Source organism: Lontra canadensis, unplaced genomic scaffold (genome assembly GCF_010015895.1).
Source record: "Lontra canadensis isolate GAN:19392208 unplaced genomic scaffold, GSC_riverotter_1.0 scaffold7, whole genome shotgun sequence".
NCBI lineage: Eukaryota > Metazoa > Chordata > Mammalia > Carnivora > Mustelidae > Lontra > Lontra canadensis.
In genome coordinates this window covers 32,139,536-32,164,551 of record NW_022631001.1, presented here as the reverse complement: position 1 = coordinate 32,164,551, position 25,016 = coordinate 32,139,536, and the positions used below count along the sequence as shown (strand labels likewise).

Sequence of the window (25,016 nt, the reverse complement as noted above, 5' to 3'; positions counted from 1 at the left end):
ACCTGAGCTGAAGGCAGAGGCTTAACCCACTGAGCCACTCAGGCGCCCCTAATATTGCACTTTTTAAAAAAGATTTTATTTATTTTTTTGGCAGAGATAGCGAGAGAGAACACAAGCAGGGGAAGGGGCAGAGGGAGAAAGAAGCTGAATCCCTGCTGAGCAGGTCCCAAAAAGCCCCCAAAGTGGGCCTTGATTCCAGGATCGGGATCATGACCTGACCTCAAGGCAAATGCTTAACCAGCTGAGCCACCCAGGTGCCCCTACTTGGTATTTTTAAAACTTAAACACTTGTCTCATTTAAAGTTGTTCCTTCAGCCATATTTTGGACTGAGTTTATGCGATAGATAAATTTCTTAAGATCAAAGCCCTAACAGATATTTCTTTTTCATATTCTCAAGAAGTCTCACTTTGTTAAATAATTTCAGATTAAAAAAATACTTTCTCTGAGACTTTCCTATGCATCTCTTGGCCTTAATTTATCCTCTGTAAAACTGGAAGAAATTCAGATTCGGGTTTTTTCTATATGCAAAGTTTTTTCTTTTCTTTATATTTCAAAGATATGAAACTGTCATAGTGTTAATCTGTGGTTGTTGATTTTGTTCAGGATCCTATAAATCTTTTGAATTTGGGCCAAAATCTTTTCTGGACAGTTTGCTTCTTTCATTAAACTTTTAATTAGAGATCTGAGGCCATTTGTTCAAAGACTTCTGTTATTTGCAGGCTGTTCTCTGCGCTGCATTCCTTCTCATGATTTTCAACTTGTACATTCTTGAATCTCTCTTTTGCTTTCATTCATTTCTGCATATTATATCTTTTTCTTGATTAGCTTTTGGTAGCATCACTTGTGTTTTTATTCCATCCATATCTATTCATTGCTTTAGGATGGATCTTCTGTTTTTACATCTTGGACTTGTGTAGTCATTATGAAGGTCTCTTTCATCTCCTTGAGAATCAGTGACAACTGCTTTTTAAATTTGATTGTTTGATCAAGTGTTTACTGTGGGGAAGGCATTCCGTTACAGGAATTAGCTTTGTTTTTCTTTCCTACCCTGTTTTGTTTTTTTTTTCTTTGCTTATATTTTTTTCCTGTTTATTCATTTTTCTAAGTTCACTTGTTGATTCCCCTTTCATAGTTTCAGACTATTTTGTTTGCACTGTATTTACTGAGATTGGTGAGAAGTCCTTTTCAATCTATTGAGATACCATTTCAGCCACATTATAAAGGGTTAAGGAATTGAGGCATTTTAAAAAAAATTTTGTGATGGTAAATTTAATTAATGATCACCTAATTACAAATCCCCCATTTTGGAAAATGACTTCGTAAAGGAGAAATGACATTCCAAATTCCCAGTTCATCTTTGTTAATATGAACTTGAAGGAAGAGCCCTATGATGACAGGAGAAAGCTCTCTACCAAGACATGGCTTGGCTTGTGCCTGAGAGGCTTGGGCATGCTTCTGGAGAGCTTGCCCACTGCCACAGCCTCCAGGCCAGTGAAGGGAGGGGTGCTCATGCTGTCTTCTTTCTCAGTCACTCTGCTCCCACTTGGCCATTGCTATTATTCATGCTGACTCTTAGCATTTCTGTGTGAAAACTCCCAGGACAGCAAGCAAAGGAACAAATAGAAATATATTTTTTTAAGATTTTATTTGCGAGAGAGAGAGAGAGAGAGACAGAGAGAGTACAAGCAGGAGGAGCAGCAGAAATAGTTTTTGATTATAGATAACTGTGTCATTTTGACATATAACTCAGAAGGAGTGCAAGGATTGATATTGGTATAACAAAATTTCTTTCATTCCTATCTAGTTATTTATGTGAAAATGTTTCTTGGCCCTTGCAACTAATAGACTAAAAATGAAAAAATTAATGCATTTATAATAAAGTTTTACTGTTTGTATTTAATAAAAATTTGTACTATGATTGTTTTGACCAATTACATAATAGTAGTAAAGGTAAGGAAAGCTCAATCCAAAAGAAAATTTTTTTGAACATTTAGAGTTTATAATCACAGAATTGAAAATACATGTATGGGATGTCTGGGTGGCTGCTACAGGCAGATGCTTGTAGCTCAGGTCATGATCCCATGGTCCTAGGATTAAGCCGCATGTCCAGTTCTCTGCTCAGCGGGGAACCTGCTTCTCCCTTACCCTCTGCCTGCCGCTCCCCCTGCTTGTGCTCTTTCTGTCAAATAAATAAATTTTTTTTTTTAAAGAATAGTATAGTAGTTTTATCTTAAAAATGTCAATATTTGGAATGCCTGGGTGGCTTAGTCAGTTAATCATCTGCCTTTGGCTCAGTTCATGATCTCAGGGTCCTGGGATAGAGCCCCAGAGCTCACTGGGCTCCCTGTTCAGTGGGGACTCTGCTTCTCCCTCTCCCTTTGCTCCTTCCCCTGCTCATGTTCTCTCTCAAATAAATAAAAAAAAAAAATTTAAAAAGGTCAGTATTTATAAAATGTCAATATCTGTAATACACTAGAAAGCATATCTCTACTATGTATGATGCAAAAATAAGTTTTTAATTTAAACATATAAGAGGAATACTTGTTCTGTAAAATTCATTTAGGGTAATATGACAAACATTTATAATAGAGTGTGATATAAGTGATTAACAAGAGGAAAAGGAAGAAAAATAAGGAAAAGATGTAAAGGATGCCCTAGGATTAGAGAAAGCAACCAGACAAGGGGCTGTTGGAGCTGAAGCTTGGGGGACTGTGGGAGTTGGCTAGCAAAGTAAAGGTGGAAAGGAAGTGGGAACAGTGTATGCAAAAGACCTAGAGGTATAAAAGAACATGGAGAGCTTGGGGGGATGGCAGGAATGGCATGAACAGGATGGTGATTTATAGCCAGCCTGACAGTGCACTTTGATGACCTGGAAAGGAGAGACGATGGGGCCAGGGGTGGGGGTGCAGGCAGGAGGTAGTGAGAACAAGAGTGATCCATTAATTTTGCTTTTTCCTAGTGATTGTTTCTCATACTGGTTGTCTTCCGGACATTCTTACAACTGTAGAGATTCTTGTTTATATTCTGCTAGGGAAGAAAAGAGAGGCCCGGCCAGGGTCTATTCCTCTTACAGGTTTTGTATCTCAGTAGTGATGGTCAGGCTGAGAATAGTGCTAAAGGCCAAGGCTTCTTTCCACATACTGGCCACATGTTTGATTGAGGCCTTCCTCAATTAAATTTGTCATTAAAAAGGGTGACTATGTTTTTGGACCCAAATTTGAGATCCTTGGGCTAATAAAAGATTTCCCCTCTGATTTGTGAATTTATGTGAAAAACTTTTACAAACTTCCATAAATTAAATCAAATTTAACTAAATCACCCTTATTATAAAGAATTCTACTGTATAAAATTTCTCTGGCCCCAGAAAAGGTAGCATATAAGGTCATTATTCTGGCCCATCTGGGAATTCTTTTGCTTTTGTTAATAAAGAATCTCCCCATTATAGGGATCCAAATAGGAGTGCTGTAAAATAAGACTGTATATAGTCCTGAAAAAAAAAAAAAAAAAAAAAAAGAATATTTGTTCCACAAAGTGGTAGAGCCATGATTCAGTGTTCGGGTAGAGCAGATTGAATGAACTCCGAAAAGAAATCATTAAAGGGTTGATTTGATATCACACAGAAACACGAGGTGGTGAGATGGGTAGTTTTTCCACGTTTTAATATTTTCCAGGATGACACTGAAAGCCTTGCCCTTAGAGAACCTTAGAGAACCCTGGCCTCAAGCCAGCTAATAATTCATTCTTCCAGCCTCTTAAGAAGGAGAAATGGAAGATTTATACCATTTAGTAGATGCCCTGGGCCTTTTCTAGGAGAGCCTGGAAAAGAGTTGAGGACAACCATGGGAATATAACCAGCAAGGCCTTGCTCTTGGGGATGTGGGCGGGGCAGCAATAGGAGAGAATGGGGTCAAAGAAGTACTGAGTCAGTTGGGGAGACCTATTCTGTGCCATTCACTACTTAGCACTTTCATAAATCTCACTAATTGTCTAAAAGAGGAGAAAGTCAGGACTTGGAGAAATCAATTAACTTGCCCAAGATCCAGATTTTGAATCCAGGTTCATTTGATTTCAAAACCCTTTCCATTATACTGTCATGCTTTCTTGTGCTGAAATCCTGGAAAATGAACAATATTCTGGATTGAATTAGGGAACTCATGGTATCCAGCTAACTGTTCAGAAAAACTCTGAGTTGGAGACATTTGGGGAGAGGAATAATGCTGGCTAGGAGAGAGGAATTGAGGGGAAACACTAGGAGTTCTTCAGATTGTCTGCTTCATAGAAAGGGATTTTGTGTGGTGGCATCTAGTCCTTCGTGGTGGCTTGGAGGAAGTGGCTCCTGAATTCATTTGCTGCCAGTAAGCCCTGTGAAGGAAAATGCGAGAAGACTCTGATATGGGGTATGGGATTTCACAAAACACAGTTTTTGTTTGTTTGTTTGTTTGTTTTTTGAGACCAACAGGGGGTTCCCAGATTTAAAATTTTTTCTCAGGGTAAGAGACTAGAAATAAACAAAAACCCCAAACCTATTATCTTCATATTCTATAAGAAAAGGCATTTGAAAACCAGAATAATAAATGAATTAAAAACAAACAAGCAAGTAAAATAGAATAAAAGGGCAGTCCTTCCCAAGAAAGGACCTTATATTCATCTTGTACAAAATTAGGCTAGATTAAAATACTTTAAATTAAGAAAAGTTTACAATGAAATTTATTGATGTGTTTGTCAGTTTTGGAAGTTTTATTTGATATACAGCATTAGGTGAAGCTGGACTGTCCAGTTGTTTCATAGGTGTTGTTTTTTTTTAATCCCAGTTACGGTTGGTAGTCCATTTCAACAGGTATATTGATGAAAATAGTATCAGTAATCATGTAATTCACTCAGTGTGGAGTATTCTGGTGAATGGAGAGAAGGAGTAAGCACAGTTCTTAGGTTTCAGTTCTGTGGCCAGGCTAAGAAGGAAGCATAGTATTAGCTCTGGGGTCTGACTGGGGGAGGCCGCAGGGAGAGTGCTGGCTGCAAGGACCTTTCTGCCTCTGATTCCCGTGTAGAGTGGGGCTGAGGGCTGCATGGGCCCCTGACTCCCCAGTATGGAACAGGTAGGAATTTATTTGAGAGGGATGCTATAGATGGTAAAAAACTTATCATGGCCTGGACCATATTTAAGGGAACCACTCCTCTAAAGGAATTATCCTGTTTGGTTCTCCAAGATAATCTAAAGGCAGAGGCATAGACAAAGGCCCATTGTTTTGTCCGGGGCAGCTGTTTATTGCATTGGTGCTAAGGAGGGGTGTGGGAAGCCTACAGGACTGTGGCCTAGGTGCTCGGATTTGGGGTGGTCCTGCTGCTCTGCCTGGTTGTTTTCTTCTGAGTCTCTATTGAGGGCCTCAGGGGCAAACTGCATTTTCCTCCAGGCAGTGTAGTCTTAGCTTTACCTTCTTCACGGTCTCCATGCCCTGGAGTTTTGGTGAATGCTGAGGGCCTGGAAATAGAATAAAAGCCTAAATGCAGCTCGGGAATTCCCCGGCAGTCCTAGCCTGCCTCTCTTGTCCAAGGGAACACTTACCTTCTGCATTTCCAGGGCCATGCTGGGGGAAGTGTGTGCTTTGGCCTCTCTGGAGAAGGGCACATTAGCTTCCCCGGCCTGTTTACATTAGTTTAGTCCTTTCTGCCTTGATTACAAATGAGGCCTTGGATGGGGGATTTCCCTGCTTCCATGGAGGTCACTCCTTCCTTTTGTCTGCTTTCTCAATTTTTCCACCTGGAGAAGAGCTCTCTCCCCACCCCCACCCCCATTCTCCACCCTCATTATTAAAATACTGTCCTTGGCTTAACTCCTTGTGTCCTAGCTTTGGTCTAGTGAATGGATCCGTTCACAATCAGGAAGCAATTAATCTGTCTTCTCAAATTCTCTTTTGCTGTGTTCTTTCACTTAATCAGATTTTTTTTTTGTTTGCCTGTCACTGCCTTAGTCGTCAATACTCTCCCCTAAGAAAGGGTTGTCTTCCAAGCCCTGAGGCTGGACTGCTTCTCGGTTCTTGTTGTATGGATGCAGGATTTCCTGGTTCTTTGGAAAGTCTTGGCTGCTCCAGTAAAGTGTAAACTCCTTGAGGCTCAGAGCTCCAGGTTCATTCTTTCCCTTTCCTCCAGTCTGTGTTGTGGCGTGTGAGAGGAGAGGTGGACCCTATGGGGAGCATGACCACCAGTGGCAGACTGCCAGTGAGGCTACCTCAACCTTGCTCTCAATGTCAGCCTGTCCAGCCAGAGCACAGACACAGCTATACCCCCACTGAGGCTGACTCCACTGTGTGCTGGACCATGGCTCACAGTAGGTACAAGAGGGGCAGTAGTAGAAGCCTGCTTCAGAACTCTGTGTTTCTTTGTGCTAACTTCCCTTTTCTTCTTATTCATTTGAACCATCCTGATTTCAGAGCTTCTGATGTAATTGAGGGATCTTATTTGACCATCGAAGCGTTTTCTTTCTTAAAATGTCCTCGGAAAGCTCTAGTGAATTTTATTCTGTGGTAATAACTTTTGCACTCTGTTCATAGCTTTCAGATTTTGGGAGGCTTTCTCTCTTGGGTTATTCAGGGAGGATTATTTTTTTTAAATCAGTAGACCTTGTTCTGTACAGTGACTTCTGTTATCCCAAGTCTTCCTTTAGATTGATCTTGGGTCTTGTTCTCCTTCTAGAAGAAGCTTGTTTGGGTCCCTTGAGTTCCCTTCCAGTTCCACTGATGATGCTCTAGTGCTAGTGGTTCTTTGCCTTTAGCCTGTCTCCCTCTCCTTGAGCTCCTGGTTCCTATCTCATACCCATAGATTCCTGTCTACACTGCTTGGTACTGTCATATATTTTCTTCTGACTTCTGTTTGGTCAGTTGTTAGATGACAGCCTATTTACATTCATATTTAGATCTAGGATCCTATTTTTAAATCTCAACTTTTTTTTTTTTTTTTTAAATCTGATTCCCTGCCCCTAGCTTATCTTCAGTTTAAGGCTGGGTTTTCCTTTTGTGCCACCCATCTGTTTGTCTAGCAGTGGTCTTTCCTTCAGTTTTCCTGTGTGCTGCGCCTACCTCACTCCCACAGTCTTCCCCTCCAGCGTAGATCACAAAGGAAATATTTATTTAGTCTCTGCCAAACATTTCTGGCTGTGTTGTTTTGCTTAAGAAGACATGCAGATAAACTGTTTTGATTCTTGGTCTTGGTGCTCTAGGGCAGATGTTCTCCTGAAGCGGAGGTATTGTGGTCAGTGGCAAGAGTGCAGGAGTTCGGAGAATTGGATTCTAGTCCCTGCTGCACTACTAATTTGTGGTGTGATATTGTGCAAGGCACATTTCTATGTCTCAATTTCCTTTTGTCGAAAGGGACCTTATGATAAAAAAGACAGGAAATCTGGGGACATGAGCTGGGAACCCAGCAAGTAAGTCTGGGGATCAAGAAAGAGTGGAGAGGCTGGAGGTAGAGAACCATTACTACGAGTATCATTAGTGGAACCAGAAGGAAATGCAAATTCAAATGCAGATAAAAGTAATGTATATAATCACTTTGAAAAAGTCCAAAGTGTGATAACAAAATGGTAGAAATTTCTTTTTTTTTTTTTTTAAGATTTTATTTATTTATCTGACACACAGAGAGAGATCACAAGTAGGCAGAGAGGCAGGCAGAGAGAGGAGGAAGCAGGCTCCCTGCTGAGCAGAGAGCCCGATGCGGGACTCAATCCCAGGACTCTGAGATCATGACCTGAGCCGAAGGCAAAGGCTTAACCCACTGAGCCACCCAGGTGCCCAAAATGGTAGAAATTTCTTGACCAGGATGACTTCAGGAGATAATTGCCTTGTCCATCCCTGGGCTTGCTTTGGGTCCACACCCGTTTGCTGTCACTCTTGGGATGTGGGAAGATTTGCCTTCTGTGGATTTGGTTCTAGAATTCCACCTCCTACCTTCTGCCTAACCCCAGGAATATTTGAAACTCAGCCCAGATCCTCACCTGGCTTTGATTTTCTCATCATGTGGAGAATGGTCCTTGGAAGTTTTAGTTTCCAGAAACCTTAAATGTTTCCTAACATGTCCAACTTCTGCATTTGTTGATCACTCCTTCTGTGCATGGCTGTGTTCCAGTTTTTGTGCCCTAAAGGTGATTGCAGCAACGAAGGGGGGAATATGGGGGATCCTATCAGCAGGAACTAGGAAATACAAGTAGACAGAAGAACTGAGAGATGCCCTCTTGGTGTTCATGAGAGGCAGGTGTTTGAAGGAGAAGCAAAGTGTTTTAACATCTTCCTGTGTAAACCACAGCCCCCATGTACACATACTCAGATAGGCAGAGCTACATTTTTTTCTCCCTTATCCCTACCAGTCCCCTTCTGAAATAATTCTGGGATTTTGTCAGATTTTGCCTTTCTCTTTACAGTTAAAATTTTCCATTGGTTTCTTCAGTTCAGAATGAGTTGGATGAAGACAGCCTCGAGTCTTTTGTTGTCTTGGGATCCTTTGTCAGATATAATCAGCAGAAACTTTCCTAAATGAGTGCAGAGGATACTTGTCTCTGTGGGGTTAGTGAGAAGTTTTAAGTTTCTGGACACACTATTGCTATGCCCAACCCTGGGAGGCTCTTGGGTGCTGAAACACAGAACTGAATGGAATAGTTCTGGGTGTGGAGTTACTTCATCAACTCTGTATACTTTCAACTGGACCTTCTTTGCTGTTCTGCAGTTATTTATCTCTTAGTCCTTTTGACGTACACCAGAGTACCCATCCCTTATTTTTTTGTATTCTATAAGCTCTGACTCCATCTTGACCCTACATTGCAAATGAGGGCAACTTCTACTTTACTGGAACTGTTAGCGCTAGGTGACTTAAAACTCTGGGATCGTTCCTGTTCTTTAGATAGCTAGGTACTCCAAATCATTCAACTCCGAGGGAACAGGCAGTAAGCATTTCCTGTAAGCTTTGTAGACGTGTTCATTGAGAATGTCAACATCATCTTGGCAAAATAATGGTTTGGCTTTGGTCTTGATAAAGGTTGTGAACCCATGTCTGGCTATTTGGCACTTCCCCCCATCCCATTTGGTGTTAAACCAAATTGTCCAAGGCAGATGGCCCACCTGCTAGCTGTCAGGTGATGCCTGGTGTGCCCTCTGCCACCCCAGTTCTGGATCCTCATGAACCCTCTGGCTTCTGTGTTTCTCATCAATCATAGCTCATACTGTCACCCTCAGGTAGGTGTTTTTTAAACCCCACTCATATCCTCTTTAATCCTCTTCTTCCATCCTCTTTCTCTCCTATTTTGCTTGGTTATCTTAGGAAGTACCCTCTTTGTCCCCTTGCCTCTTTGAGTGTGGAGGAAAAGCTAGCCCTAATCATAGCTGAGAAGCATGACATCAGAACCCTTTGCAAAGGAGTCAGACATTTGGGAATGAAATTAGATGGTGTGAAAAATCAGTGCTACATGTCCTGTCCTTGTTGAATGCCTTTTGAAATCTCTAAAAATACCCATCTTGTAATTAACCTGTCCTCCTTCTAGGACCACAATTTTGGATATGTAAAAATTATTTAGTTTTATTTCTATAATGTTTTATTTTACTCCTAGTATTTACACAGGTATTTTTTGTAGGTTTATTATATATCAACAGTATTTTGGCCATATTATTCAGTAATGAGCTTATCTGGGCATCCAGCTACCATGTCTAATATTATTTCTTTGGGAAAGGTCTTCAACTCATAAAAGTGACTGACTGATAAAGGAGTGATCATAGTCTTCACGCTTTGGACCCTGCTGGTACTGGTGCCTTGGAAGGGGCTAACTGTATTCCTGTCGTATGGAGAGGGAGAGACGTTCTGCCAAGGCATGCCTAGAACTGAAGCAGTAAGGTGTGGTCCTGGTCCTGCCTTTTATCTCAGTCTCTAGGAGGTAGTTAGAGGTGCTGGAATCTGCTGTGCTTGCCTTGGCCTAAGCTCTTTTTTTCCCCACTTTGTGTCACTTCAAGAAGTACTTTAGCTTAAAGACTGAAGAATTACCCCTACTTTGAAAATCATGGTCTAATTATGATAGGACCACATTCTTTAAACATGTTGTTTGGTGGAGTTAATTGAATTATCCCCTCCTATTTTTGAGTGGGAAATAAAACATTCTTGCTGTGATGCTGTATCAGGTCTTAAATGGAAAGCTCCTAGTTTGAAGCTGTGTACATTTCCAGCGGGAGAAATCTGCAGTCAATTTATGAAAACTGAAGATGTCCCTGTGCTCTGGGTGTAAACTGCCGCATCTCCTCGTGGAATGAACAGTTCAGGAAAATGAAACAGTTTTTTGAATAAAATTCCAAGCTCCATTAGGTTCCAAGTGACTGAGAATTTCCTGTTAGAGTGGGAAAGATTATCCCTGTGTTTTTGCCTGGGGACAGTGTGTATCATTTAGTTCCAGAGACGTTCCTCCATAGCTGATTTCCTCTTTCTTTGTCCTTTCTCTGGTGCCCAGGGGTGGGTTGAGCTCATTTTGGTCTCATCTCCCTGAAAAAGCAGCCTGTATTTTGGTCAAGGTTTGAGAATAAAATCTGTAGCCTCAGGGCAGGGTGAGACTAATGGTTCTTCCAAGTAGCAAACCTTTCACCTCTGCTTCATTGGTACCAGGCTGTAAGTAACTGGACTAACCAGCTACAGACGCTTATTGTGCAATTCTGAGGTGAGCATGGGCAGAATCCCAGGGGCTGGGAGGCAGACATGTGGCTACCAGAGAGGTGACGTCAGCTGGTTTCCTGGTGCTGTGGAGGAAGGGGCGATTCCGGGTGCTCAGCCACCTTCCCGCATGGGCGGGGGGAGCGGTCTCAGGCTACCCCCAGTCCTGTTGGCAGCCAAAGCCTTTGCTTGGGAAAAGCCTTCTTCTCGTTCTTACCCCGTCCTGTTCCCGCTGGGACCTGGAATTGGAAGGGGTCTTGCAGCCTTGGCTATGGGCACAAAGCTCTGAGGAGGGAATATGCATGTGTGTTTCTTTGTGTCTGTGCATTCTGTGTTAATGCTAACAACTGATGAGGGTTTCCAAACTGAGGGTTGGATATGAGATGGGGAAGCATTATCTACCTTCTTTAGTATCTTTATTAGGAATTGCCCTTTTCTTGGAAGGGAAAGCCTTTTAAGATTTAACTGGTTTTTTAAATTAAAGTTACCTGATTATTTTCTTTTGATACTCTTAATATGGACACTTCTAAAAAGAAGACATTTCTAATTTCCTTTCTGAATTCTGCTCCTTCCTCTAGCTTATCCTGGGACAGACCCTCACAAAGCCATCATAGGTGACAATTGGAAAAAGCACTTGTGCAAGAAAGGTCTTCCTCTTTGCTTAGCCTTGCCTCGCATATGGGCTTCTGGGAACTGTGGTGGGGCTTCTTGGGAAGCCTGCACCTCACAGTAGGAATGGAAAAAGTTTTATGACTTCTGAAGCATGACAGAGAGAGTAGGGAATAGAGCTGGGAGCCATTGGAGCCTGTGAAGCCCATCTGCTTACCAGCTTTCCTTTCCAGTCAGATGTTGGGTACCCCGTCTGGTTCCACCCTCCTCCCCTAAGAATGTGGGGAAAAATGAAGCCTCTGGATAGAAAGCAGGTGATAAAGCCATCAGCAAAAGCTTTACACTATGGGGTTCAGACATCCCCACCCCAGGCCTGCCTTGAGTTTTTCTGGGGCTGTTGGTAGCCTAGGGTTTGTTTCTGAGACTCTTGCTCATATTCAAATGTAGCCACTGCTCACTAGAAGCCATCTGGGGCCAGCCCAGACTTGTTCTTCCTGGGTGTCTTCCCACTGCTGTACTTTTCTCTTCTTTTGGGCTTTCAGATATGGGGACCTTCAAGGTCTATGATCTGCTAGAGTCCTTCTGAGAGCCTGGATCATCCCCTTCTGGGCCCCGGAAGCTGTGGTAAGCTCTTGGTTTCCTTCTTAGCTGGCACTTCCCACTGTCTACATTCCTTTCTGGCCAGCCGTCTGCCTCTAGGGCTCTGCGGGGTGCCATTGCTTCAGGCCTCTGTGATGCTGAGTACTAAGGCAGTTCCACCGAGGAGGCCCGGTCACTGGAGATCCCCAGGAGTTGGAAGAAATTGGAAGCTGGAATTGCCGTTTCTTGCTGTCCTGGAGGAAATAGGAGCTTGCTTTTCATGGGCTACGGTATGGTACTGATTCGTCTTAAAACTTTCCAGCTCGCTTCCCTGTATCCTTGCCACTCTGGGAGGGAGGGTGGAGGGAGATTGGTGCTGTTTCCTTGATCTTGCTGTGGCACTGGAGATGGGTGCAGCAGATGCCTTTTGGGAGGAAGGAGCTCAGAGGCAGGCAAGAGGATCTGTATTCTGGTTGCCATATAGCTGGCTGTCTTCCCAGTTAGGGCATGTTGATGCCCAGTGGTTCATGTTGGCATCTCCTTGTCCTTAAAGCCAGGTGCCACTTTCACCTGTCAAAATCTTTTTTTTTTTTTTTTTTTTAAGATTTTGTTTATTTATTTGACAGAGAGAGGTAGTGAGAGTGGGAACATAAGCAGGGGGAGTGGGAGAGGGAGAAGCACTTCCCCATGAGCAGGGAGCCCGATGTGGGGCTCGATCCCAGGATCCTGGGATCATGACCTGAGCCAAAGGCAGACGTTTAACAACTGAGCCACCCAGGTGCCCCTTCACCTGTCAAAATCTTAACAGAGGGCACCACCGTCTGCTCCTGGAAAGTTGAAAGGACCCAAGAGAGCATTAAAAGGAATGAATATGCTGGGCAGAAGATGAGCCTGAGAGAGAAGCTCCTTGCCTAGGTACTACCCAAGGAGGGGTGTGTGTGTGTTTGTGTGTGTGTGTTTGGCAGCTGGAAGTGGAGGGAGGGAGTAAACACTTCTATGGAAAAGGCAGTAAATCTGGAGAGGGAATGGCTGGCTGTGGCGAACACGGAAGCTGGCAATTTTTGCAGAGATGTGTTCCAGAGTAGCTGGAAGCCACTCGTCACAGGGAGTGGGTTTGGACATGCTCAGTTGTGCTTGCCTTGCTGAATACCTCAGGTATGATGGCCATGAATGCCTTCCTCTGGGAGTAGAGCCGGTCCCACAACAGCCCTCCCCACTTTGCATCTGTATTATACCTATGTGGTTTTCGTTCATCAGGGGTCCTGGTCTAGAGTGTTCTGAGGCAGAAACACTGGGTCTGAAAGTGGGCTGGCCAGCCAGAGCCCCACCTCCCAGTTTCCTGGCTCCCTGAAGATGAGAAGAAGCAGGTTTGCAGCTGCCAGTCCTCACTGACACAGCCTGTAGAGGCATCTGTGCCCTGGCAGGTGTCAGAATGTTTTCATTGATGCCCCTGCCTCTGTGGGGTTTGAGAACAGAGGGGGCTTAATTTGAAGTAGACCAACCTCAAGGGCCCAAATCTGAAATGTATATTATAAAATTATTGCTAATCTTGGCCCTTCTTCCCTCCATGTCTCTCTCTTCCCTTTACCTTCCCATTACTGTAAGGGATTGTGAGCAGCTGCTGCCATTGCATAGACTGATCAGGACATTAAGACTCATCCTTAGAGAAGAGGTTGATTTGAACCTGTGATGATAGAGAGGGCCTTTCCACCCCAGAGCGGGTGAGAGCAGGAAGGAATTGGGAAGAGTATTGATTCCACCCCTTCCCTTTCCCCTCCCGTGCCCCCAACTTTTCCTTTCAATGGTCAAGGGCAGGAGAGAAAACCCAGTTCTTGCTTTTCAGCCTTTAGGCAGTCATCAAGTACTTGTGGAAATTTTCAGCTCAACCGGCATTGCAGTGCAAATATTATATCAATCTTGTTTGCTGCCTGAGGGAACCTGTAATCTCCAGGAGAGACAAAATTTGTTAAACAATTAGAGGATATCAAAGATCTTAAACTGTGTTTGGTTACAAACTGAATATATCTATAGTTCAGGAATGAGAAAGATGTGTATTAAAACTATAGGAAAGCTTTTTTGGAGGTGGCAGACTCTTTTCTGGTCTTTGAAAGTTAGATTAACTTGATATAAGCAAAGGGGAGGTGGGAAGTGTTCTGGATGTGGAGAAGAGCAAGATCATAGAATGTGGCATGGTCAGGGTCACTGTGATGTCTGCCTTGGGAGTGGTAGGTGTGGCTGCTCAGAGCTGGAAAGTTGAAGCCTGAACTTCCGCCTTGGTGAATAGGATATGAAAGTGAGGCAGTCAGTGGAGGTGGGAATTTGTGGAAATCACTCTTGTAGAAGAAAGTAGGGTAATTTTGGAGAGGACAGAGACTGGAAGAAAGGAAACCTACTGAAGAATATGGCACATCAGCAAGAAAAATAGAGAAGGGGGTAAATCCTAGAGAATATTTAGAAGTAGAGCAAGTAGGACGTAACATGGATGTGAAGGATGAAATTGAGGGAAAGGCAGAAGATGTCAGAATGTCTGCCCTATCAGAATGAACTGTTACTGATAGCTTACATTTATGAAATGCTTTGCACTGCTCAAAGTACTTTTTCATTCAGTAAGTATCTCGGAATTGTATGGGCTCTTAGAGTTCACCTAGTCTGGCTTCATTTTCCATATAGGGATTAGAACCAAAAAGGGGAAGGTGCTATTTCCACCTCACACGGCTATTTAGTGGTAGAATTGGGCCTCCAGTCTCAGTCTTCTATCTCCTAGGGGAATTTGAAGAGAAGAGTACATGGAGAAGAAGTGTGGGATCAGGGAAGAGTCCTGTCTAGTTGGGTGACAGGAGATTACTGACCTCTGAGTAAAATGAAGCTAACTCAGAAGCATTCAGACCAGATAAGTGATTTTACTACTATTTTTTTTTTTTTTTTTAGAATTACTAGACAAGGAAGATGGATTCCTTGGGTCCTTCTAGTTCTGAGAGTTTTTTTTTTAAACGGTTTCATTTATTTATTTGACAGAGAGGTAGAGGGAGAGCACAAGCAGGCAGACTGGCCAGCAGAGGGAGTGGGACAAGCACACTCCCTGCTGAGCAGGGAGCTTGATGAGGGGTTGATCCCAGGACTCTGGGATCATGACCCAAGCAGAAGGCAGCTGCTTAATTGACTGAGCCACCGAGGTGCCCTAGTTCTGAGATTCTGATGAGTGCGCAAAAAACGTATATGGTGAAAAGTACTGAATTGGGTTTTCTGGGAGATGGGCTGGTTTCCAGGTGGTTCTTTATAAAAGAATTTTGACAGTAATTTGACTTCACGTGTTTTTCACCTTCTGTGCTGACCACAGAACCTAACTACCTAGGAGGACACAACTCTGCTATTCAGAGACTATGGGCAGTGATAATCAGCAGCCAAGAGCTCAGTATTTGCAGAGTTACATTTATGGGCTCTGTTTGCATTATCCACTTCCTCTCCTCTTCTCCTCCTAAAACACACACACACACACACACACACACACATTTACCTCCACTCCCCTCTTTCTCTTTCCTTCCTTTCCTCTTTTATTCTTTCTTCTTCACTACTTTTCTTGTCCATCACCCCATCCTCCATCCCTGTCTTCCCACTCTTGTCCGTCTTGTCTGAACAACTTCCTGTGTTGGAGTGACTTCCCTTCTTTGTTGAACTCAGACATGACTATAGCAAAGCCGTGGAATATCCTGAAATATCCTGATGCAGTGGAATCACCGTGGACTATCCTGGTTTGTCTGTATCCCTGATGCAGTGACTGGCGCCCAGTGATCAGAGCCAGAATCTGGACCCTTATCTTCACAGTCAGTCATCCTTCACATTCTTCCTTCCTGTTAAAATAGCTCCTAATCTGGGGTGGCTGGGTGTCTCAGTTCGTTAAGCATCTGCCTTCAGCTTGAGTCGTGATCCCATAGGTCACACATCGGGCTCCCTGCTCAGTGGGGAGCCTGCTTCTCCCTCTCTCTCTGCCCTTCCTCCCCTCTTGTTCTCTCTCTCTCTCTCTCTCTCTCTTTAAATAAATAAATAAATAAAGTCTTTAAAAAAATAATAGCTCCTGATCCTTCCTCTTGTGTCTATTGTCATTGCCCATACAGCAGGAGAGATAGCAGGGAGAGGTCATGGTTGAAAAAAGAGAAGTAGAGTTCACCTTTGGTGTCCTCAGAAGCATTTTGTGAACCTGCAGATCCCAAGTAGAGCCTTCATGTTTGCCTGTCACACTCTTGAAGCTCTCTCTGGGTTTCTGGCCCTCTGTGATGGGCTGCTGGCTGTGCTTCTGCTGGCTGTGTCTGGATACACCCTGAGTCTGAGAAGGAACAAGAATTTAATAAGCAGTGGTTATTCTCTTGGGAGGACATAGAGTCAGGCCTCATCTTCTTGGTGAATTTTCCCCAAGTAGACTTCCTCTCCTCAGCTCGAGGCCTTTTCTTTGGAAGACGTGTGTCCCACGCACCTCAGGTGTTCTCTGCATTCACCTGAGTGGCTGCAGTCTTTCATCACCTTGAGGACTCTTCCTTGGCTTGCTCAGGTTTCAGGAGAGCCAGCGTCTCTGAGAGTCTGGAGTCCCACAGTTTAGGGGAAAGAAGCCTTCTGCTGGCATCTGCTGTGCTGGGGACAGTGGTCCTCAACACTTTGTTTTTTGTACTCTGCCCTGTTTCGTCCCAGTCATTTAGCCTCGTTAGCCAACCAGTTACACGGACTTTGGGCAGTCGTGTTAACTCGGGAAGGAACCCTGACACTGAAGGAATAATAGGCTTTCTGAAATCTTTCTTTCTTTCAAAAGGCTAAGTGGTACTCAGATATGTTCCTTGACATCCTTGGGAGTAATGCTCAGGAATTCCCCCAAATATGCTATTCTCAGACTTCCAAACAAGGGTCCTTCTGTTTCTGTCCTTCCCGGATCTTAAATTGCTCTCTTCTCTCCCTTCACATTCCTCTGTCTTCCCATCTTCATCTATCTTCCCTTCCTTGCAACCTGGGGCTTAATTTTTCCCCCTAGTGCATAGGTTCCTCTACATTGATCTCTAAGTGAATGAACGTTTGAAAGCACCTCTTTGTACACAAAAAGCAACTAGCTCTATTTTACATAAAATTGGGATATACCTAGTGCATGTGTTGTTTTTAGATTTATTTATTTATTTTAGGAAGAGAGAGCATGAGTAGGGGGAGGACCAGAGGAAGAGGAGGGAGAAGCAGACTCCCCACTGAATGTGGAGCCTGATACGGGGCTCAGTCTCAGGACCCTCACATCATGAGCTGAGCTGAAATCAAGAGTCGGAGGCTTAACTGACTGAGCTACCCAGGCACCCCTCCTAGTACATGTATTGGAGCTAATCAGGAGCTAATAAGGAGCTAATCATTCTGGAAACTTCTAGGTTCTTGTCCTTGGGAAAAAGAGAGAAAATGGTTTAAAAAAATGGCATCTTATATTTAGCGTGACAGTCATCTGCAGACCAGGGTCTCCTTCCATGTTCCTTGGGTAAGAAGTGGGTATTGAGGGGCTGCTGCTCTTCTCTCTTAGTGAGTCTTCTTAGGTACCTAGAAGAAGCATCGTAGTTTTCCATTATGGGAGATAAGCTGGTATTTATATATCCCAGTAATGCCTGATGGAGCTGAAATGCTGCATTCCTGCACTCTAGTGTTTCTATTAGGATAGTCAGACCCGAGTCCTTGCTCACCAACAGCTATCAGATGATGGCTTAGTAGAGAGGGCTAAAGATCCACAAGAATTCGCTTTGATAGTTAAAAATATCACCTTGTAATTCTGATCATGATGAACCATAGTTCAGGGAGATGATGGGTAAGAATTGTTGAGATTCCTGAGCTTCCCTGTGTCATTACTAAAGCTTGGGTGCTAAGAGCCCCAAATAGGGGGTTCCAGTGTGAGGACAGCGGGCTGATCAGGCAGGGCTCAGCTGGCCCTTCTTCCCATGAGCTTTCTTTACCTCGTCTAGCCATGAGTCCCCAGAGATGACTCCATAGGGCTAAAAGTGATATCTTTGTGTTCTGTAGGACGACTTAAGAGCCTCATGAACCAGACATGTGAGCTTATTTCTCAGCTTAAGGGGCTCCATAGAAACTTGATTTTCTTTTTTTCCTTCAGTATACTTGCCTGAGATGTTATTAAGACTCCCATTTTTCCCTGGGTCTTCAAATATAGTGTGTGTCCCCCACCAGACACACTATTGTTCTAATAGGTATGGAGCAGGGTAAAGACATGGACCTCATTTGATCTGGGCTCTGTATTTTAGTCAGTGAACCTAAAAATCACATTAACTCATCATTTGACTCATATTGAACCATTTCTCAAGTCTCTTTCACTTCTACTGTCTTCATCCTGTTAGTGCAGTTTTTTTTTTCCTAAACTTAAGAGTAAAATAATATCTTTTTTTTTTTAATGCCATATTGCTATATTTAACCAGTGGTTCTAGTTTGTGGGGGCCTTTCTTCCTGATTCTGATATATTAACAATCCTTCCATTTAGTTTGCCATAAACATTTTAGTTAAGCATGTCTTCTCCAAGTCATTGATAAAAAGGGTGACCGTGATAGGATCTAAAACAGATGGCCAAACTTCTAGGAATTCCAGAGCGCTTCTTCCTAGTTGATGATCCATATTGCAGCACCATTTGGGCCCAGCTGTCCTGAATTACCAGACCATCCAGCTGCCAGTGTATTTCTGTTTTATCCTTAAGATCAAGAGAAGTTTTTCTGAAATCCAGAAAAATTGGGTCCCTGTCATTCTTTGATAAATATGTGTGTATATGTATGTGTTTATTTATATGATATACAAATATATATCGTGGAAATAGGTATGCATATTATATATTAAACCTCAAACTATTGTTTATAGACCACTTGCTATCTATCACTGTTGCACTTATATTGTCTCCTTTATGCTCTATAATAATTTTATATTAACTTTATTTTTTATTTTATTTATTTATTTATTTTGAAGATTTTATTTATTTAGTTGACAGACAGAGATTACAAGTAGGCAGAGAGGCAGGCAGAGAGAGAGAGAGGAGGAAGCAGGCTCCCTGCTGAGCAGAGAGCCTATGCGGGGCTTGATCCCAGGACCCTGGGATCATGACCTGAGCGGAAGGCTGAGGCTTTAACCCTCTGAGCCACCCAAGTGCGCCTATTTTTAATTTTTTTAAAAAAGATTTCATTTATTAGATAGAGATAGCAAGGGAGGGTATACAAGAAGGGGAAGTGGGAGAGGGAGAAGCAGACTTCCCAGTGAGCTGAGAGCCTGATGCAGGGCTCTATCCCAGGACCCTGGGACCATGACCCTAGCTGAAGGCAGACACTTAACAACTGAGCCACCCAGGTGGCCCCTTATATTAACTTTATTAAGTGAAAGTTTAGTTTTATGTTTTAGTATGACTTGTACTTAATCTCTAGTGGCTGGTGTTTCCTTCTCCATGTCCTTGCCACTTTTCATATTTCTTTGTTCTGGAGTTTTGCCCATGATACTGCCTATTCAATAAATACTGACCACTTGTTATGTGTAAAGAAAGCACAGTATTATAGCCAGTTGGAAATTCAAAGACTAATAAGAAATGATCACATTGCTCAGAAGAGCTTATATGTAGTTAAAAATATGAATGGATGACTTGGTGGGGGAAGGAGGGAAAGCAAAAGAACTCAGAAAAGAGAGTCCTGAGTGGTAATGGAGTGCTGAAGCTAGCCCGCTTACCAAGTTCTGAATGGAAAGTTCTAGAAGCCATAGTGGTGGTATGTTCTATGTCAGAACCTTCTCAGAAAGATTGGAAGGTGTCTGGTTGACTGACTGTTTTAAATCCTATCCCAGCACTTTGTTGGAGTGTCTTCCTTTTTCACTTGTATGTGTTTGTGTTGTATAGTGTAATTATAGCTTTGTGAGGCGTAATTAGCATTGCCTGATGCTGTGTAAGTCTTCACAATCATTACTTAAGGTTAATTTTCAAATAAGTATCACATGTATGTGTTGTAAATTCTAAAGGTGCACAAAGGTGGCCCATGAAAACAAGTCTTTTTCCCACCTTCTCTCCTCTTCCCCTAGAGCCAGTTGTGGTCACCAGCTCTGGTACTATAGTCCTCTCCTTAATGGCTGTGCATTAGTCCAGTGCAGCATTTCTCAAACTGCAGGTCATCATTAGTGGGTTGGAAAATCAAGTTAGTGAGGGCTGTACAAGCTGAAAATAACAGAGAGCATCACACATGCCCTCTCATACATGCACATTCTACATTACTATATAATATATGTACTTGTTACTCTGGGTCTTGCTCAAAACATACTTGAAATTTACCAGTCTAGTAATGACTGATATGGAGATTGTTCCTAATTTTTCATTATCTTAAATAATGCCGGAGTAGGCATTTTCCCCCGTCATACTTCGGACGTTTTTTCTTAGAATAATGTCCTAGAAGTGAGGATACTGGGTCAAAAGATATGAGCATTTTAACTGATCTAGCCAAGTTACTTTCTGAAAACTATGTCCCCTTCACTATTTAATAAATGCCATCTGTATTTTATTTAGTATAGGTTATTTTTATTTTAACACATTTTTCTATGCACTATGCGTGTGATACATATTTTAACAAAATGGGGTGATTTATTACTTTTCTCAGTATAAACTTTCCTGTTTTACTAAATCTTCTGTAAGCCACAATTCTCATTCTGGCAGCAGCTTTTCTTGGATGTAATGTGTGAGGAGTGACTGCTGTGGTTCTTCTCAACCTTGAGCCATTCTTACCCATTCTTATGATTTGTGCTGTATATACTTTTTAAAAAAGATTTTATTTATTTATTTTTAGAGAAAGAGAGAGAAGGCATGTGTGCTTGAGTGGGGGGAGGGGCAAAGGGTGAGGGAGAGAGAGAATCTGCAGCAGACCCCGCGCTGAGCAGAGAGCCTGAAATGGGACTTGATCCCATGATCCTGAGATCACGACCTAAGGCAAAAGCAAGTTGAATGCACAACTGACTGGGCCACCCAGGCGCCCCGTATATACTTTTATTTACTTAAGGTAAATAAAAGTATATAAAGTCTTTAAATTGGTTTTTGAAGAGCTTTTTATTTTTAAATAATTTTAAACTTACAGAAAAGCTGCAGAAACAGCTTTATAGAACTAGGGTTCAGTTATCAACAAGAAGTTAATAGTAGTGTAATGTCAACTCTAGACTTAATTTGGATTTCATTAGTTTTTTCTCTTCCAGGATCTCATCCAGACTCCCACATTACATTTATGTGTTGTGTCTTCTTAGTCTCCTCCAATCTGTGGCAGTTCCACAGTCTGTCCTTGTCTTTTGTGACCCTGAGACTTTTGAGGGAGTACTAGTCAGGTATTTTATAGAATATCCCTCAAGTCAGGTTTGTTTGAAGTTTTCTTATAATTAGATTGAGGTTATGGATTTTGGGAAGAATGCCACAGAAATGAAATGCCCTTTTCACTACATCATGTCAGGGCTACATGGTGTCAGTATGTCTTATTAATAATAACATTACATTTGATCACTTGGAAAAGATAATGTCTGCTAGGTTTCATCAAGTTTTTGTTTTTCTGCCTTTGTAATTAAACATTTTGGGAGTGATACTTTGAGACTGTGTAGGTCTCCTATTTCTCTTTAAACTTCTGCCCACTAATTTTAGCAAACAAAAAACATACATAGGTGACCTTTGAACAAACATGGGTTTGAACTATGCAGGTACATTTATACATGGATTTTTTTGGATAAATCCTTTTTTTTTTTTTAGATTTTATTTGTTTGATAGAGAGAGAGGGAGAGCAGGAACACAAGTAGGGGGAGTGGAAGAGAGAAAGCAGGCTTCCTGCTGAGCAGGGAGCCCGATGTCGGGCTCACTGTGGGGCTCGATCTCATGACCTGGGGGATCATGACCTGAGCCTAAGGCAGACGCTTAACAACTGAGCCACTCAGGTGCCGCTGGATAAATATATTATAATACTGTGGATGTATTCTCTTTTCATATGATTTTCTTGTTAGCATTTTCTTTTCTCTAGTTTACTTTATTGTAAGAATGTGGTATATAATACACATAACATACAAAATATGTGTTAATGACTTTATGGTATTGGGAAGGCTTCTAGTCTGCAGTAGGTTCTTAGTAGTTAAGTTTTTGGGAAGTCAAAAGTTATTTGAAGATTTTCAGCTGCACAGGGGGCCAGTACCCCTAACTCCAGCATTGTTTGTAGGTCAACTGTACTTTCTTTCACGCTGGTCTAATCAATGAGATCAGTGAAAATGGGGTTAATAGCTGGTTATGTTTTTGTCTTATGCACATTAAGATAAATATAAAAGTATTTGACATTTTTAAAATGTTTGTCCATGTACCACTTATAATCAGTCATCTTCTATACACGCCATAAGTTGGGAACCCTTGACCCTTCTAAGGTGCTAAGCCCCAGATGTTTTAGGTTTTATGGTGACATTATTGATTCCTTATTAATTGGATTGATTTGCTGGTTTGTTTCATTAGTTCATATATTAAAAATGTATTAATTGTGCTTGGTACAGAGTTCTAAGCTAGAATTCAGAGTTAAGACATAGTTTTTGCCCTAGAGAATATTGTAGGCTTATAGGCTAGTAGGAGAATTAAATTGAATAAGCCTTGTACACTAAAATACAAGGCAGTGAGCATGGCTAACAATGGAGTAGTAGACTGTTTTAAGTATAGGGGCAATGGATAAAGAATCCAGTCCAGGCAGGGAAAATCAGGGGAGATAGCATGGAGGAGATGACACAGTCTGGGCCCATATCTCCCACAGCTTTGCCAGATCTTGTTCTGAGGGGTGCTTTTCCTTTCAGGCTTAAGTTTTTTTTGTTGTTGTTGTTTTTGTTTGTTTGTTTGTTATATCATGGAAGAGCTATTTGAGTCCACATTCTTCTTATCCTCCCAGCCCCTTTACTCCCATTTTGTGCTCTACCTCCCCTGTCCTTAAGCTTTGGTCATGACAGGTTAAGATCTTGGTTGAGCTCAGAGTTCCTAGGCAAGTAATTGTGAGAAGCCTGTTCTGGCAAGGTAAAATAGTGCTTTTAAAAGGGGCCTGGAATATTGCCTCCTCAGTCTAGTCTTTCCTGGCCCCAGACTGCATTTATGTGGCCCAGTGTTAAAATGCTCAGACTTAACAAGGGACAGTATTCAGTGGTCTGTGGATTTGAGAGGTTCTAGGAAATGAGTGCATACATGAGCATTGAGACAGATACTCCAAGAGACTGGATCAAGCCGCTGAGTATCTTGTGTCCTGAGGATCTGAATTTTGAGTTTCATGCTGAGGGTTGTAAGCTGAGTAGAGGTGAACTAGCGCTGGGAGGCCGACAGACCCAAGGGGAGTATGCTCAACCCAGTGCTAGGATGTCCAGTAGCTGCTTCGTCACAGGGCAGGACAGTTACAGGTTAAATCCCACACTCTTTCAGTTCAGAGCCTTAACGTTGGGTGGGAGGGTGGCAGATGGGTGGGAGGTGGGTGGGATTTTGGCAGGAGTAAGGACCCCAGAGAATTTCCTGCCATAAAATGCCAGGACTTGAGCATAGGATAGCTATTTCATCTGTGCAGGCAGAAGCAGAGTATGTGCAACAGTGGACGGAGACCGTTGGTTTGTTGATTCACAGGTACTGTCGAGGCCATGAGGAGACTGCTTGATTGGCAGTAGGCATATTATCTTTCAAAAGAACTTAGATATTGCCAATTCTTCCTCTCTGTAAAAGCAGCTTTGTCTCAGACCAATGGCTAAGGAACGAGTCCCAGGCAAAGGCTCAGTCTCCTTCTGCAGCACTTCTCAGGTCCTTTCCAAATTTCCCCATCCTGTGTTTGGTATCTTTCTTCTCTTTTCAGTCTTCTTTAGGCGAGAAGCCTAAATCTCCCATCTTCTGTAGGAGAGGCTGCCTTTTGTGGGGCTGGTCTTCGTGTCATCCCAGGCAGATGACTCCAAAGTTCCAGGCCAGGGGCTCTGGAAGAGACTCTGGAGCCCCTGAAACAAGAAGTCTTTCTGGAAGGAGTGGCAGTAGGTGCTTGCGACAGAACAGTTGGACTGAGCAACTGTAACAGAACATCCAAGTTGTAAGGACCCTTAGAGAACACCTAGTTCCAACAGCCCAACAGCCCAGCAGCCCTCTCATTATGTGCAGGGAAAAGCAGAGGCCCTGAGAGGGGTGGGGACTTGCTCAAGGTCTCACCACCCTGGCAACCAGGACCTGGGCTTGGGTCAGCCGACTCTTTCTCTATTCCAGCATTTTTAATTTTTCCCTTTTTAACCACATTGCTGCTCAGTGGTAGCAGAAGAAAGCTGTAAAGCCCTAAAGGGCTGTTGTGTAAACCTGCCTGCTCATACGGCAGCCAGAGCCCAGTGGAGAACCGAGCAGGACACATGCAGATTCCCCCGCTACTTGGGCAGAACTAGATGTCCTCGGTGGAGAGGCAGCTGGACTCCACAGTCTGGCGGGCACTGGAGCTCAGCTCCCAGAGGCAGCTGAAGTTCCCCTGCATCTCTTAGGCACTCTGGAATCCAACAAGTAATATCAATATAAAAAGTAAGCAACAGCTTACTTTTCTTGAACTTCTTTGATCCTAAAATAAGGAGTGACTTGAACAGATTTACTCTGCTCTTGTGTTTTTAGGTTTGGAATTTCAGTTGCTGTTAAAGAGACAAGAAGATACTATAAACTCTTCTAGTGACCAAATGTAGACTCTAATTATCATACATACATATAAATACACACACACACACACACATACACACATAGATATTCTCCTGGTACAGTATAAGTCTATGCACTCAGATTCCCTCATCTTATGGAGGGGACAGCTTCTGTTTTTGCTTTTAAAAAGTCTTTTTCAAAGATTGATTTATCCCACACACATTAAAAGATTGCCCACTGTGAATGAAATAGAAAAGTTGGTAGACCTCATGGGGCTTATGACCGTGGGGGGACAGGAGTACGAGTGACAGTGATAAAGTGCTGTAAATACCACGATAAAGGCATCTTCAGACTGCTGTGCGATTGCAGAGCAGACAGACAGAGTCTTCTAAGAGATCAAGAAATATTTCACAGGGGAGGTGATCACTGCGTTGGGCCTTACAAGCAATAAGATTTTGCTTGTTGGTTAGGGGGAGGTCCTCCAATAAAGGTAACAGCATG

The 25,016-nt window shown here is 42.7% G+C and overlaps 1 protein-coding gene across 3 annotated transcripts in view; it reads left to right on the top strand.

The window, feature by feature from the left end:
- Positions 1–25,016, top strand: part of DENND2B (DENN domain containing 2B) — a 148,368-nt gene that overhangs the window by 17,510 nt on the left and 105,842 nt on the right. The window contains exon 2 of one of the 3 annotated variants that reach the window (XM_032853415.1): positions 11,824–11,905. The exons of the other annotated variants lie outside the window; for them this stretch is intronic. The gene's annotated coding sequence lies outside the window, so the exon portion shown is untranslated. The remainder of the gene's footprint in view (positions 1–11,823; positions 11,906–25,016) is intronic. 3 annotated transcript variants of the gene reach the window in all.